The sequence below is a fragment of the Pteropus vampyrus genome, unplaced genomic scaffold (assembly GCF_000151845.1).
Source record: "Pteropus vampyrus isolate Shadow unplaced genomic scaffold, Pvam_2.0 Scaffold43, whole genome shotgun sequence".
In the NCBI taxonomy this organism is placed as follows: domain Eukaryota; kingdom Metazoa; phylum Chordata; class Mammalia; order Chiroptera; family Pteropodidae; genus Pteropus; species Pteropus vampyrus.
Window position 1 is genome coordinate 1,946,501 of NW_011888824.1, and position 17,436 is coordinate 1,963,936.

Genomic DNA, 17,436 nt, shown 5'->3' on the forward strand with positions numbered 1-17,436 from the left:
TCTGTCTCACACCATTGGGTGGTTTCTCACTGCTCCTTGAATCTTGCAGCAGTACCTGCATGGGTGGTGTAGAAACCCAACACCACAATCAGGCAAACAACTCACCATGGGGTATATTTACTGTGAAGAAGCAAATTAGTAGTGTGGAAAATCTACTGGGAAAATGTATCAAAACCCAAAGCAAAATGCTAAGAGGTGGAATTAATGAGGGAAAGAAAAATAGGAGGACAGATCCAGGAAACTCAACAAGGGATTAATTCAACATGTGGGACTCCTTCTGGAACTCAGAAGGAGGTAAATTGGAACTAAAAATTAAATTATGAGATAAAATTTCCCTGAGTAGCAAGAGACTCAAGTGTACAAATTAACAGATTTTACCAAATTTTAGGAAAGATTACTTTTAAAAAAGGCACGCTTTCACTTCTAGCCATGTTGGAATTAGAGCCACTAAATTTACCCACCCTCATTAAATAACTGGAAAACCAGACAATATATGTGTGACAATGGTGATCACTGAAAAAAAGGGAACAAATGAGATGAGTTCTATGAGTGTCCCCACTTACTGCTTAGAGGGAGTTCGATTATTATATTGAAATTCCTGAAATTCAAGGATAAAAAGTTACAAGACGGAAAGAACACAACATGTGATAGAGTGAGGTAGTAAAAACATTCTAATTCTCAGGTATGAGGAAGAGAGAAATGAACAAATAAAGTATATAGAATTAAATATAGTTGTTGTTATATTATGATGTTACAATAGATAGGCATAGATTTAACTCTAGGTTTAACAACCAGCTGAGTTTAAAGAGAGAAAAAATTCTAAATTACCAAATTTGAAAAAATTTGGTAAAGTTTAAAGAGAGAAAAAATTCTAAATTACCAAATTTGAAAAAGCAATGAAGAAAAATTTGACATGGGCAGAATAGATAATAGAGAAAACAATAGCAAGATAGTAAAATGTAAAGAAAACATATAGCATAATGGATAGAATAAAATAAAAGCATATCGATTCTTACTAATTTTTTTTATCATGGTCATATTAAAAAATAACAAAAATAAAACTTATCTAAAATAAATTTGCAAAGAAAAGTTGAAAATAAAGATGTGAGCAAAGATATATGAAGTAAATATAAACAGAATGCAAGAGTGAAAAATCAGTTAGGAACAAGACCAAAAACATTAAACATAACAGAGACATTATTTAATGGTGAGAGATATGATTCACCCAGACTCAGGAAAGTTTTCTCCATAATTTATGCATTAAATTTTATGCACAAAACAACATAGCCTTCGAATACATAAACAGTTTCTATAAGTACAGCCAAATCTTTAAAGAAATATAGTAGAAGAATTTAATATACCTCTTCCAAAATTTGATAGCTCAAGTAGATAAAAGATAAGAGCATAGATTATTTTAATAATCAACAAGCTGTAAAAACATCTTACATCAGAGAACATATATTCTCTGATTAGCTGCATGAAACACAGGTAAAAATTAATCTTGTTCTTGTCCACAAAGAAGATAATAAATTCTAAAAAGTAGGTATTTTACAGACTACATTTTCTGATAATAATTCAACATAAAGATAAAAAATAATCATCAAAAATCTTAACTTCTTGGAAGTGAAAGTATGCTATTTAAAAAAATCCTAAATCAAAGAGGAAATCAAAACCAAAGGACAAAAAATGTTCTAAAAAGAAAATAAGAACCCTTAATACCAAAACTTATGGAACACAGTTAAAATGAGAATGCATTTTATAGTTTTTATTAAAAATAAAAATAAAGATAAATAGAAAAGATAAATATTTTTTAATTATAAAAAAATAGCTGCAAAGAAAGCTAGAGAATTACAAGTTCCATGGGAACAGCAAATATCTTTTCTTTATAGCCATAAATAATTCACATACTTAGAATAGTGCTCAGTAATTATCTTTAATGTCATAATTATCTGTGATATCAATAATTATCTGTGATATCAAGAAATAATAAATTTTGAAAAAGCTTGCTTTTCGGGGGTGAGGGGGGTAAAGACCAACAAATGAGTATCAGATAAGCCTAGATTAGGAAAAAAGAGATAAAATAAATATACAAAATTAAGGTTGACAAAGAAGATATAATTAAAGGTATATATACACAATTAAAATGATTATAAAAGAACATTATGTACAATTCTATGGTAGCAAATTTGAAAATCTGTAAAAACTAGATGATTTCCTGGCAAAATGTAATAACTATGTCAGAGAGATGCTATTTTACTTCCTATTTTTTCTTCATGTATACAGAGACTTCTTGTTTTTAGACTGAGACCATGAGACTGAGATCTGGCAAAAGGAGTAAGAATACAGGTGATATAAACCACTTTTAAGTCCCAACACCTAAAAATATCTTGCTCATTCCTGTAGTGCTCTTATAATGATTATTTTAGAAGACTCATAGTTTTGATGGTAAAGCTACAGGCTGGAAGATGGCTCTCCAATCTATTTCAGACTATGATGTGAGCAAGAAAAAACTTTTATTGTATTAAGTTTTTGATATTTAGTGTTTTGTTTCTGAAGCCGAGCATAGTCTATTCTGACTAATACATCTACCACTTTTGGCCAAGAAGAAATAGAAACTTGAACAGAAAAAAGCCCTCTCAGCATTTAGAAAGATGACAAAACAATTATTTAAAAAAGCATAAGGTCTATATTGATTTTCAACTGATAGTAACATTTAAAAAACAGATAATATTAATCTTATTTTAAACTAATGTTTATTTTAGCATTAATATTACTTAATATTATTAATATTATTTAATATACTTAATACTTATTTTAGTATTATCATTCAAAAATACTCATTTTAACTGCCAACTTATATGGAAAAGAGGAAAGCACTTTAGTTCATTTTACGAAACTAATTTAAGCCTAATGCCAATACCTAATACAGATAGTAGAGCAACAAGAATAAAAATCAATAAGGCCAGTCTACAGCCATGCTACCCTGAATAAGCCCGATCCCATCTGATCTTGGAAGCTAAGCAGGGTCGGGAATGATTAGTACTTGGATGGGAGACCACCTACGAAGACCAGGTGCTGTATGCATAAAAAATAAAAAAATAAGGAATTGTAAGCTGACAAGGTCTTGCAATCTATGAGGTCAACCAAGGGTTGCCTCACCCTTAAAAAAAAAAAAATCATATAGGCAAAATTTACTAACAAATATAGAGGCCAATTTTATAAATAATTAACAAATGGAACAGCAGTATATTAAAAATGCTACACAACCAAGAAGTTTGTTCCAAGAATGTGTGAATGATTCAAAACCAGGAAATCTTTCAATATAATCACTACATCAATAGGAAAGCCGTAAATATATTATAGATGCTAAATATGTTTTGATCAAGCACTTCCTAAGGCTAAATGTAAAACAGAAATTTAAAAATTTACTGAAATATGATAAAGGCTATTTACCCAAACAAACATAATTGTCATATTAATCATGAAATATTGCTGCTAGTTGAAAATATTGAAAGGCCAGTTCTTCCATAATCAATAGACATTCTAAAAGTTAAAAATCTCAGCTAGTAAAGATTCTTAATGTGGTACTCCCCTGGACAAAGACTGTGAGTATTTTATATATACTTAATGTATTACTTTATAGCTTTCAAATATATGTTATTAGTATCATCTTCAAATTACCTTTTTCAAATTTCCTAACTTATGATAAGGTTCGTCTTCTGCCTGTAGGACCTTTATTCAATTATCAGATATTTTTATGTGAAACTGCTTGTTGAGTCAGGCTTGGTTCCCTGATATGTGCAAAAGCATTATTTTCATATCCCAGTTTACCTGAGATATACAAAACAGCTTAATAAAATAATAGCTAAAATACAGAGCCTCTGTCATATATATAAAGGATTGAAAAGACTAACACAGAAACAATTTAAATAAATTCTCTTATTGTTTTTACATTATTATAGACTGTTTTAGTTGTTGGATTCCCTATATGCATGCATTTAAATCGATGGTCTCCACAACTATTTTGTGAATTCCACCAGGAAGTAAATAAAATTTTGTGAGTAAAACATAACATGTATAATAAAAGTTACTTATACGTTCATATTCCTAGGTGAATCAAAGATATTTAATCATGAATCTACAAATATTGTCACAGAATTATAAAATTATATAGAATATTTGACCTAAAAGAGAATGGAACTATCACATTTCATATTTTCCTTATGACAGAGGGAAAATAAAATAAAATATTCTTTCTTTTTCTTTGGAGTAAAATTTCTTGGAGGAATCCTCAGATCTTCACTGAGATGGAAACCTGGAAGTTTCACCACACTCACCATAGAAATCCACCATAATGTTCTTCAAGCATGCCCCGTCATATCTGAATCTCAGTGATAGAAATGTTTAATCTTCCACTGACACCACCACAACCCACATACAAAAGAGGGAGCTTGAAATTGTCTATAATGATTAGTACTAATAATATTTTAGTTTATTTTCTTTGATTGTTTTTCTGGATAGCTATATATATATGTGTATAATCTCAGTTTCCTCAAGCCACCTCAGTATGGACTTAAATACAGGGTTACTTTAAACAGCATCACCTCTGTTTTGTTTCTTGTAAAAGTGCAGGACATCAATCCCCTGGAAAATCTGCCCAGCTCCCAGTGTGCTTCCATTGTTTCTAGGAGGTAACATACAGGTGGCTGGGTACCAGCCCAGGCAGCTCTCATATGGCAGGCCCCAGTCTCCAGTGCTGGTTCTGCAGGGTCTGCTCCCTTTTACTTTTTAGAACTGCCCTGACACACTGAAGACCGCAAAGCTCTGAGCTGGGTTCAGGCCAAACAGAACAGCAGCAAAGAAAGCCTCCTTTTGGATTTTGTATTTCAATTCTGTTATAGGCAGACTAAGAACAGTGCTGGTGGTCCATGTTTTACAAGCCTTCTACTTAATCAGCTTTTTCTACCTCTGCATATAGACCCCTGTCTCCTAAAACCAGGCCTATGTCCATGGAGACTGAGCCAGGGCAGATACAAGGGCAGACACTTCTGGAGTTAGAATTACGGCAACCTCTCACTCTGAGACTCTGTCCCATAGTCAAATTTGTTTTCTGCAACATCTTGTTTGCTCAGAATGAGTTATTTTCTAGGAGGGTCCTTCATTCCCCAAGTGAACTAAAAGAAGCCCAGAAGGCCACTTATTGATTCCTTAGTCCTGTCCAGACTTGCTTACATCTCAGAAGGTGACACTTAATCTCAAACTGATGCCATTATTTCCACTACATCCACACTCAGAGTCTGTTGTTTATGAAAGTGGGATCATGCTATAATGCACAGTCTTTATCTTGCTTTTTAAAATTTAATACTGTGTCCTGCATGTTTTTCATGTCATTAAAAATCACAAATTTTCATTCCTACATAGAATTCTATTATATGAATATGCCATCATATATCTAACTAGATTCCTACTGGGAAGTTTTCAATTTTCCTGTAATACATAATTGCAATAAACATTCTTTAATAAAAAAAAATCTTTGTGTTTCTCTTTGGTTATATCTATAGAATAAACACTTAGAACTGAATTACTTTGTCTTGATTGGTACATTAAGTTGTTTGAAAATTCAAAAGAAATTTTATTTCTAGCAGTGTGTAAGAGTGAGAATTCACTCTTAGCCAATGATGATTATGATAATGTTCATTTTTTTTCTATTTGATTAAAAATTGTATTATGTAAATTTATATATCCTTTAGCAAAAACAAGTTTAAATATTTTTCCCAATAGCTACTGGTCAGCTTTACTTTTTCTTTGGTTAAAAATACGTTTTTGTACTTAAAAAAATTAGAGACAGAGTAGTTAAAAAATTTTTAAATATAAAAGGATAACAAATATCCACAAAATTAAATAAAGAATAATATCTTAATCAGCACTTTCTGCTTCACCCAGTTTAAGAAATTAAAAAATAGTGGGACAGTAGATGTACCCATGGACCCTCCCTGATCACATTCTTGTCCTCTCCCCGCAGAGATAAGTTTTACACACACACACACAAAACTCATGCATTCAGGTATCCATGTGAATGTGTTTTAAATATTGTTATCATTTTTATAAACAGTAGTATACTTTATATATTTTTCTTGATATGGAGAATTATCAACATTACACAAAAGTTGGTAGAATAAGGAGTCCCACATGTCTTTATTATCAGCTCACAGCCGATCTTACTTCAGTTATACTGACAACTCGCTCACCCAGCCCATGATATTTTAAAGCAAATCTCAGACATCATACAATTTCATCTGTAAAAGTCTCAGAATGTATCTTTAAAAAGTAATGACTCTTTTTAAAAAACACATCCACAATACTATTAATCATACTTAAAAATTACACTATAATTTTTTTGACTAGCAAATATCAAGTGTTCTAATTTCCAGTTGTCTTATACCTTTATATATTTTTTGTTTATTGGAATCAAAATCTAAATAAGGTCCGTATTTGTGACTGACTTTATATTATTTATTCATTTTTATATTGGTGTTTTTCATCTTTTTTATTGATTTTTAAAAATTAATTAATTAATTATTTTATGGAGACATTGGTTAATAAAATCCGCTAAGTTTCAGCTGCACATTTTAACAGTAAGACATATATATATATTTACCTTGTGTGTTCAGCTCCCATAGTTAAATTACTTTCTGTCACCACATATTTGACCCCTTTTACCCCATCTACCTCTCCCCTTCCCCTTCCCCCCAACCCTCTGGGTAACCACTAGCCTATTGTCCCTGTCTATGAGTCTCTGTTTGTGTGTCCTATTCGTTTGTTGTTTTTAGGCTTATATCGCACATATAAGTGAAATCATGTGGTTTTCAACTTTTTCTGTCTGTCTTTTTATTGATTTTGAAGAATTGTTTATATAGTATATATATTTCCCTGATCTGGAGTATTTGAGAGTCATTGCAAGCAAATGGTGTTTGAGATCACTATAGCTGGGAAATTCTTCAGATCATTGAGATCCCCACCATTTTCTTTATGGTTTGGAAAGAAAAATGAGTAATAGACTTGGCTTAAGACAAAGGAGTTTTAATTCTAGGCTTTATTTGTCTGTGTTAAAAATGTCTCTAAATTTCACTGTCCTCATCTGAAAATTGAGGGTGTCCCTACAAAGAACCTATTTTGAAAATAATTCTATTGGAGTACTAATTCATAATATAAAATATGTTATTTTAAGTTCTAGATATTTTAGTGGTACCAGGCCAGGAAGACATACTCTAATTTCAAACAACTTGTCCTTCAGCTGTCTGATTATATACACACACACATGTTCTTCTTTTAGAATTAGATGTACATAAAAAAAAAAAAAATCAAGGACACGATATGACAACCTCTATAGAAAGCAGATCACTAAAGAATACAACCAGATTATAGAAACCATTAGCTACCAAAGTAGATATATTATGAGAAGCAATAGCAAAGGCAAGAGAAAGAGAGAGAGGAGGGAGAAAGAGCTGGTGACACATGAAGCTGACAGTATTTTTATGACCCTAAGAGACAAGGCTTATTATAAGCAATGAACCATATTGGTTTACAGTTTTAATTTTATTTTGATCAAAAGCAGATATTTTCTCAAGCAATTCCCAGCCACAGTCTTCTTGGCTGAAAGACCAAATGGCTGGCTACTCGTCAACTGTTGAATGTCTGAGTACGTTTGGACAACCGAATGCAACAGGAAAAAAAGTCACACGTCAGCCTTTTTTGCTCCTGTATCAACAGAAGAAATAAGCTTACATAATAAGCCCATGAGATTGATACGAGAGCCCAAGTTACAATGCTGCAGCCGGAAGCCCCATTTTGCATTGTCTTTCCACTGAGCTGCTAAACTTAAAAAAAAAAAAATAAGTAAATATATTGCCGAGGGATTATTCATCAAGAGAAGAGAAAGTAAAGTTACACTTTGTAGAACTTTCTAATCACTGGTGCCAGGTGGTACCCAGTGCATTTCAAGCTTGGACTATGTTACACATTTCAGTAGGGAACCCTCTTCTTCTCAAAGCCTGTGGCTGAATTATCTGGAGGAAGTTGTGGCTGCCAATAGCCACAAACACTGTGATCCATTTAGGCATCAAATTCCAACCTGCCATTTCGTATTGAAGTAGCAAAGCAGTTTAAACACTGGGATCTCCATGAATCTGTGCACAAATATGCAGCAATTTATAGCCATATATAAGGTGAAGGTGCAGGGGAAGGTTCTGGCATCAGATAGCATCTTATTCTTTTTACGAGTGTTCTGGGAAACGAGGAAGCCACTTAACTTCTCTAAGTCTTGGCATCTTACATACAAAGCAGGATACTTTAATGGGACATTAGTTCATGTCTATTTTCACTGATGTAGAATAATCAAAGGAATAAAAGGGTAATTTTTTAGTATTTAATGCCAAACTTTTTGTGCTCTGAGTCTGTTGCCCAAGAAGAAATAAATAGCTTTTCTATGTTTTAGAAGCCTTCCTAAATATAATTCCACTCAGATCTTTGATAGGAGGTAGTTGGTTTTGCCCAAGGTGTGGGAGTTGAGGTGAATGAGAAAAGATGAGTTCCGATGTTTGGACATGAAGGCAGTGGTTGGGAAATGACTCACCCCTGGGACAGAGCTGGATTTGCAAAGGCTGAGAAAATAGAAGAGAAAATAGGAGACCCCAGTGTGGCATAGACTAGTACTCTGCCACTACATGCCCTTCTAATTGGTTAGCATGTGGAGTCCTGGGACTGAACAGTAAGGGTTACTACTTTGAGGACCAAAGCAAGCATCTTGGTGACAAGGGGCACAGTAAAAGGAGAGGATGTCAAGAGCAGCAGAATTATTCAGCTTCGGATGCAACACATGGTCAGCAAATATCTCAAGGGGTTATTAAATCAGGTATTAACCAGGGTTTTCCAGAGAAACAGAGTGAATACATTTGTACTCATACGATTGTAGGCTGATAAGTTTGACATTTGTGGAGCATGTCAGCACCCTGGGAATTCAGGGAAGAGTTGATGTTGTAATTTTGAGTCAGAAATCTGCAGGCTATAAACTCAGACAGAATTCCTCTGCTTCTTTTTTGGGAAACTTCAGTTTTAACTCTTATGGTCTTCAACTATTTGGATGAGGCCCACCCACATCATGGAGCATGATCTGCTTTACTCAAAGTCTACTGGTTTAAATATTAATCATGCCTAAGAAACACCTTCACAGCAATATCTAGACTGATGCTTAATCAAACAACTGGGTGCCATAGCTTGGCCAAGTTGACAATTAACCAACACGGGGACCTTAATAGAAGGCCAACAGATTTCCTCCAGAGTTCCCTGGACGGTTTGTGACCCTGAATCAAGGAAGGGGCCATTATTCTAAGTAACAAAGAGTAGATTTTCAACAATCCTAACAGGTTGAGGGTTTAGCAAAATTTTATTTGATTTGGAAAAATTAAGAGATATTATTTTTCCTTATATTGAAGGGTCATGAAAAAATCCCCAACAATTATACATGTAAAATGAGACTAAAAGATCTTCAAGGTAATTTTTATCTGTAGACAGCCCATGATTTCACGATATTAGGCTATTTTGACAAGCTTGACTTGAGACATTTTGGTAGATTTTTCTGTTTTCTGCAGTAGTATTTTCCTATTAGACTGGAATTACGTATCTACTTAAAAAATAGTTCATTTTCTTCAGGTACAACCATTCTAAACAGGGACTAGTGAAAGCCAATTCTTAAAAATAATTTAAAAATTACTGGCAACTATTTACTTAATATGAGGTAAATATATTTCATGTCATCAGAATCTGAAACCTGAAAACATTCTAGATTCCTTATAATAGTAAGAGGAATTTACTGTACATATCAATTAAAATTTAAATCATAAGATAATAAGCCTTTTCATAAACAATCTCAGTAGGGTCTTATCTATATGATGTGATGTGGTAATAATCCATTAATTACCATTCTGTGATAATAATCACCTTCATATTATTCTATAAAAAAGAAAAAGTTAAGCACAAACTGCTAACTCACAAATTTATGTCTATAGTTTCCATTACAAAAGAGAAAGAAAACATAAATTACAACAAAAGCCAACAGAAATATTTTTGCTAAGCTCAGCCTATCATCCACATTAGGTATATATGCAGAATAATCACTGGCTAGAAAAATAACATCTATTTACTTATGATAAGATGTTGGTGAACAAATGGATTAACATCAAAGTATATTTTAGAAAGATCATGTGTGATCACCACAATTTAGCTATTAGGTTCAAAGACCCATGGTTATTATGTTGCTTGAACAAAATGGAAAGGGACCATTTTGTCCTCCGGAGAGAAAAAATTTTATTCTAAGAAACCCCTGGCTGGCCAATTCACAGTTCTTCCTAAATCACGTTAAATTTTAAAACAACAAACAAACAAGCCCTATACACATACCCACTTTACCAATCCATATCACCTCACTCCACAGTTTAAGCAACATCTTTTCCTTTGCAAAGACACTAAAGGCAAGAAATGCTGACAAAGTTTAAGACATAATCAAAGAGGTGATATGAGCTTCAGTGTCCTCTGATAGGGACACAATAGCAAAGAAGTGGTGAAGCTATTCAAACTATGTTCTGAAGTGCTAATGTAAGAAGTCATGTTTACATTGGTTGTTAAACAGGATTGCAATTTCTGCCATTGTCAACTACAGTCAGACTTCTTTTCACTTGCCCATGTTTAAGTGATGATTGGAAGAAAGGCATTGACAAAGCAAACAGCCTGAGAAAAATCAGTGGAAAGAGAATTCCAGGAAAAATTAGCCTGGTCCTGGTCTTAGCCTTATCACTATCTGTATGAATTTGCACCCAAATTCTCCAGAGGTCCTGTTATTGAATTTTTGCTCTTTTGGTTTGTACGTAAAATAATTTCATTTAACCAGTGTTTATGGAATTCTTACTGTGATTGCGGCAATGTGGCACACCTGAGATACACATAGCATGTAAGAGGAACACCATCCTTGTCCTCGCAGGAATGTAATCTCTTAAATGATTACATAGATTTAACTATGAAACAATAGATGAAATGCAGAGTGACATGAGAGCATAACAAGGTTGACTAATTCAGTTCTTATTTTGTTCATCAAGCTATTTACTTATTTGGATTATCCTCTTTAGTTCAGGGTAAACAAATTTAAAGAAGAGACAGACTAAAAATGGTAGAAGAGTGCACATGTATACATTCTTTCTCAATTCCAGCCTCTTTAGGAAATGACAGAAAAGGTTTTGTTTCTCTGTTTCTCAAGAATAAATCTATACCAGTGCTGGAAAATGAGAAAGAATGCCCAGAAAATTAAAGTTTTTAGGAAGATAAATAGAAACAAAATGGATTCAAGTCGATGAAGAAACAAGGTTAGAGAAAACCTCAGGCTAAAACGAGGAAGGGAAATTTTTACAGTATTGAAGGAATTTCAGTGATTTTTCCAAGCTTAGAGTCAACACATTCTTGAAATAGTTAGGCTAGTTGGGCACCTTCTTCCTCTCTCCCTTCCCACTTATTCTGAATGGCAGGGATTAGTAGTGTTTGCCTCCGGATAAAATCAGGATAATTCTCTACGAAGGGTAAATAATCTACCACAAGAGGTTGAGGGCTCCTCAGAGAATCACCCTGCCTTGGAGATGCTGAGCAGATCTGGGGTGACTCCCTTAGAACTCTACCACAGATACAGAGGGAAGAAAAAAAAGAGCATGTGTAAAGACACTAATGGGATCCACCTCGAATTTTGGCAACAGGATGTAGGGAGGTCACCAGCCTCTCTGACTTCTTCCTGCCTAGAATAAAATGTGACAGTCAGAATGCCCTGCCAACTTCACACAGTATACAAGTAAGTCTTCTTTTTGGAGAATGGGCCAGTTGGGGAAGTAAAGCAACATGATTCAACTTCCTAGATACTAGTCAACAAACTTTGTCATATCTAATTAAGAAAAAAGTGAAAAGACAAAGTTACCAACATGAACAACAAATAAGGAAGGCTATTTTATATAAATCTAGATGAAAGGAATGGTTTTCTAGAAAATATACATGTTTGCGTTTGACTGAAGAGGAAGTAGACAACCCGGAGAGGGCAATAACCATAGAAGAGATCAGAAGGAGTCAAAGATCAGAAAGAATCTAGAACTAGAAAGGCACTAGTCCTAGATGGTTTTACAGGTGAGTTTTTTCAATGCTTCTATATAATTTTTCCATATTTGTCTCTACATCCAATACAATTTCATTAAAAATCCTTACGGAGGACAGCAAGAAAGTAGGAAAGACATCCAAAAAGATGCCTTGTAAAACTTGACTAGAATATATTTAAATATATCTGAAAGAGAAAATGTACAAGAATGTCAGGAAAAGTTGAAAAAAAGAACAATTGCACATTAAAATATAAAGTTATGGTAATAAAATAGTGTAGTATTGTAAAAAGAATAGAAAAGGATAGATAGAAAATAAGATCTGGAAACATATCGATTATATATGGTGAATTAAATGATAGGAAAGGCAGATTTTTAAAACAATTGGTAAACATTTGTCAATTTCATAATTGATAATTGGCTATTCATTTAGAAAAAAAAGAGTTAGCTCCCGACTAACAACACAGACATACACAAATACTTCTAATTTGTTTTAAAAGTTAAATCTTTAAAAAATATATCAATGTATTTATACTAGGGAATTTTTTATAGTCAGTGTGGTAAAAACTTCCTAAACAATATACAATATCTAGAAATCATAAAGGAAAAGAATATAAGCACTAACTGCTTAAAAATTAAAACTTCATATGATAAAAGCACCATGAACAAAGTTGAATCTTGGAAATGTTTGCAAATAGATAATGGTAGATGAATAAATTTTCCTGACAAATTGATTTTTAAAAATAAGGTAAAAAACCCAAGAGAAAAAAAGAATATATATGAGTAGACAATTTAAAGAAGAAATATAAATGATCAATGAACATATAAAAAGATGTCCATTCCCACTAATGATCAGGGAAACACAGATTATAACAAGAGAAAGAGATTACTTTTTTACTTTTATTTTTTGATATAGAATAAATATCCTCATATGAACACAAAGAAATATGTATAAATATATTCATCATAACACTTTTTAATAGTGAAAAATTAAAACAATAAATATTCACCAATAGAGGAATAGTGCAATTATGATATATCTAAAAATTAAAATGCGGTGGAGAACTTAATAAATCCATATATACTGATGTGGAACCATCTGCAACAAATATCTGTAAATTTAAAAGAGCAAAGTTCTATTTAATCTTTATAATTTGATCTCAATAATGTTAAAAGAAAAAATTCCAAACTGTATTTTTTATGAATATGAATATGTAAATCCATAGAAAAAAATCCAGAGGATACATAACACATCATTAATAGTAATTTTGAAAAAGTAAGTTGGATTATTGTAGGAGGATGTTGAAAGGGGATCCTATTCCTTTTACTGTGCATATGTATTTTTAAACTATGTTTTGTTAAGTAATTTATTTTTAAATAATGAATACATATTTATGAATTAATTAAAGTTGCAGAGCAACATTTATAAACTGTGATCCTTGTAAGATAAAAAATGATAATTCAGTTGTGTAAAACAGAGCTTTGACCTTTTTATCCATATGATCTGTATTACTAGATTTTTTAACTCTGGAAACATATTTATGTATTTCTTGTATAACTCTAAAAATTAATTCATTAAAAATATAAACTTTAAGAGATGAAATACTGCCATTTGCAACAATATGGATGGACCTCGAGATAATCATGCTAAGCAAACTAAGCCAGACAGAAAAAGTTGAAATTCACATGATGTTACTTATATGTAGGATATAAATCTAAAAGCAACAAATGAACAGGACAAACAGAGACTCATGGATATAGACTATAGACTAGCGGTTACCAGAGGGTAGGGGGTAGGGTAGGGGGGAGGTAGACAGGGTAAAGGGGGTCTAATATGTGGTGACAGAAAGAAATCTAATTATGTGAGGGAAACACAGTGTAAATATACATATGCCTTACTATTAAAGTGTACAGCTGAAACTTATTGGATCTCATTAACCAATGTCACTATAACTAAAAATTAATTAATTAATTAATTAATTAATTAAAAAATATATAAACTTTAATACGCAGGACCTCTGGTAAAGTGACAAAACAAAAACTAATTGCAGAACAATACTTACAGTATGACCCCCCCGAAGAAAAAGTTCTGGAAGTTTACATGCCAGATAGAAGAAAATGTATTTTGTGTACTACTAACATAATTCTCAAAAAAGAAAAAAATAGTAAAAAGAAAATCATCCTTTGCACAAATTCAGAATCTACTATTTAACTACTTGGTTTCAATGGACAAAATTACAAGCATTGAGTGGCCCCTGATCCAGTGATTAGAGGGGATTCAGAGCACCCAGGCTTTTCCAAGGTGACTCTGCACCCTGGTCACAGCTGATGGGCACTAGTTTGTGCATCTGAGTCAAGCTGAGACAATTGCCTGGGTCTTATTCAGCCAGATATAACAGAATACCATAAGCTGGGGGGCCTAAACAACAATTTGTTTATTTCTGTTTATTTCTGGAGGATGGGAAGTCCCAAATCAAGGTACCAGCAGATCCAATGTCCAGTGAGGGCCCACTTTCTGGGTTGCAGGTGGCTGTTTCCTCACTGTATTCTCATATGGTAGAGAGCAGAGAGAGGTGGCAAGCTCTCTAGTGTCTCTTCTTATAAAAGGGCACTAATTCCATGTGAGGGCTCCGCCTTCATGACCTAATTACCTCCCAAAGGCCTCATCTCCAAATACTATCACATTGAGGATAACAGTTTCTATATATGAATTTTTAATTTTGGTGGGGGTGGGGCATAAACGTTTAGTTCATAGAACCTAATGAATGGAATGGGGAGAGAATCTATTTCTCCATGTAGCTGGATCTTTATGTATCTTACTGTGAATCTTGCACTGTAGATGTCACCCATCTTCTCTTACTCTGAACTGAGGTGCAGAGAAAACTGCTGATCAGGTGGCAGAGAGATGCTGAAATAAGACTTCTGGGAAAGAAAAGGACTTTCTAGATTTTCCCCAAACCTTTGTAAACTTGATGCCCAAAGTTCTTGGTCCTCAATTGTGTTACTCGTCTCTTGGGTTGAGTTCTTCTCTAACCCGTTATAAACTTCCTTTCCTCATTGCTCATTACAACCGAAAGGTGATGCCGGCATTTCCCTGACTGACCATGAGGATGTATTCCAATATATTGGGTCTGCCAGATTTCACAGTCCTTGGGCTGTATCTATCCTGTATAAATAGAATCTGCTACTTGATACTATTTCAAAGTTAAAATAACAGAATTATGGGTATATTTAAAATGAATAATATTCACATTCAAGTCATTTTCTGGCTATCATTTTTTTCCTCATATGCCAAAGTAGAAAACAGTATTTAAAATTTCACACTATAATCTTCCTGGAAATTACTTTAAATGTGGAAATATAAGACAATTCCCGCCTCCACACATACAAACACAAAAATTCTCTCCCCAAAATTAATTGTCCTAAGATTTAGTTCCTACAAGAGCTCTCAATTACTCTATTTTGGATGCACACAAAAAATGTGTTTGGTGAGGGCTAATTTGTCTGAAACATCCCCAGTCAATTTTGGTTGTTTATAGATAGAAATTACCTGATAAAATCAGTAAAAAAAGAAAAGACATTAAGAAATGTAACACTATTTTAGTCAATATCTTTTGAGGAATAGAGTACGACCTCACAATTACAAGTATTAGATTAGTTGTGGACAAGACAAAAAAAATCAAACAGGAAGTATGTGGTTATATTGTGGAGACCACAAATCTACTACCTACAAAACAAATTAAAAAAATAGTTAATAACATGGGAAGAAGTAAAAATTGAAGGATACAAAATTAAATTTATAATCTGATTCAATAAAACAACATACAAAAAAGATTATAAACAAATCTTAGTGGTTTTATCTCAGTTAACTTAATTTTCCTTGTGATCTATTTTTCAATTAAAAATGTTACTTCTGTAGTCAGAAATTAGTTCTCAAATATTTACATAAAATTTTTGAGAATACGAGTTCAAGGGAGAGTTCTGCATTCCTGGTACATGGGATTGATGTGTAACATTGATACAACTATAAATATGCTTTTATTTATGAATTAAATATTGAAAGTTATCTGCTTTATATTCTGTTAGATGTCTCTGTGTTACCATGGGAACATTTGAATTAATAGTAATGTTGCAGAAAAATAATCTGTACTTAATCCACATGTAATATTTATTTTTAATAAGATTAATACTAGTGTTTAAAATGTTTCAGCATAATTTTCAATTCTATAGAGCTCCAAGTATTATTATTAAAATTTAATAATTACCGGTATTTTCAGAAGTTATGGCACACCAAGTGAATGCTTAATAACTTAACTGGCTAGCAATTTTTTTGTATTTATATTTCTAATATAATTATGTTTTTCAAAATAAACCAAGTAATTTATCTGTACTGAACTCAGATTAAGGTGGTTTAAAATTGAGGAGAAACCATATAGTGCTAAAATCAAATTTGATTTTTGAAATTGGTTTAATGACCAGATGTATTTTCTTGTTTTTGAGATGAAGGAAAAAAGATTGAATAGTGACTAGATCAACTATGACCTCTCTAAAATGATGAAGACAATGTAATGAAGCACATAGTAGGTGCTAAATAAAGTTTAGGCAGTGAATAACTCGAAAGGCCTATAGGCTGCAGCGAGCGTCCTGTTCAGTTTCTGATCCCTGTGTCTGTTGTTCATGTTGTGCTTTCTGCCAGGAATACCTTCTCCTTCCTTCTTGTTCCTCCTCCAAGTCACCACTGTTTTCTGCACCTCCCCAGATCCCTTCTTTCCCTTCCAGGAAGCTTTGTCCTTATGGAGTTCCCTCCTCTAACACCCTGTGCCTACCTTTCCCTGACACCTAGGCTGTATGATACTTTTCATACAGATATTTCAAAGCCTCAAGGGACTGTGTGCACAGAGGGAAACATATTATGAGATCTTGGTCCCATTATGCCTGGAGTGTCAAGAGAGCATCTCCCATGTGCTCTGGGTACATGACATTTTGATGGGGATGTTTTGACAGGCATTTTGATGCAGCCATTTTGAGGCAGACACTGTGATGCTGCTGTTTTGACTGGAACATTTTGATGAGACATTTGGATGAAGCCTTATCTCTGTTTTTTTTTTTTTTCTTTTTATCAATTTATATTACTAGCGAATGGTAAAAATAAAACACTTCACTCCATCCCTTGGGAAAACTTATCCACTGATAGAAGATGGTTTAAGATGGAGGGGGGCCAGCAATGGGAGAACTGGGCTGGAACCTCTGTCAGAAGCAT

The 17,436-nt window shown here is 33.2% G+C and overlaps 1 pseudogene; it reads left to right on the forward strand.

Annotated features, from left to right (window-relative positions):
• The first annotated feature begins 2,965 nt into the window (after window positions 1-2,965).
• Window positions 2,966-3,084, forward strand: LOC111738809 (annotated as a pseudogene).
• Window positions 3,085-17,436: the final 14,352 nt, after the last annotated feature.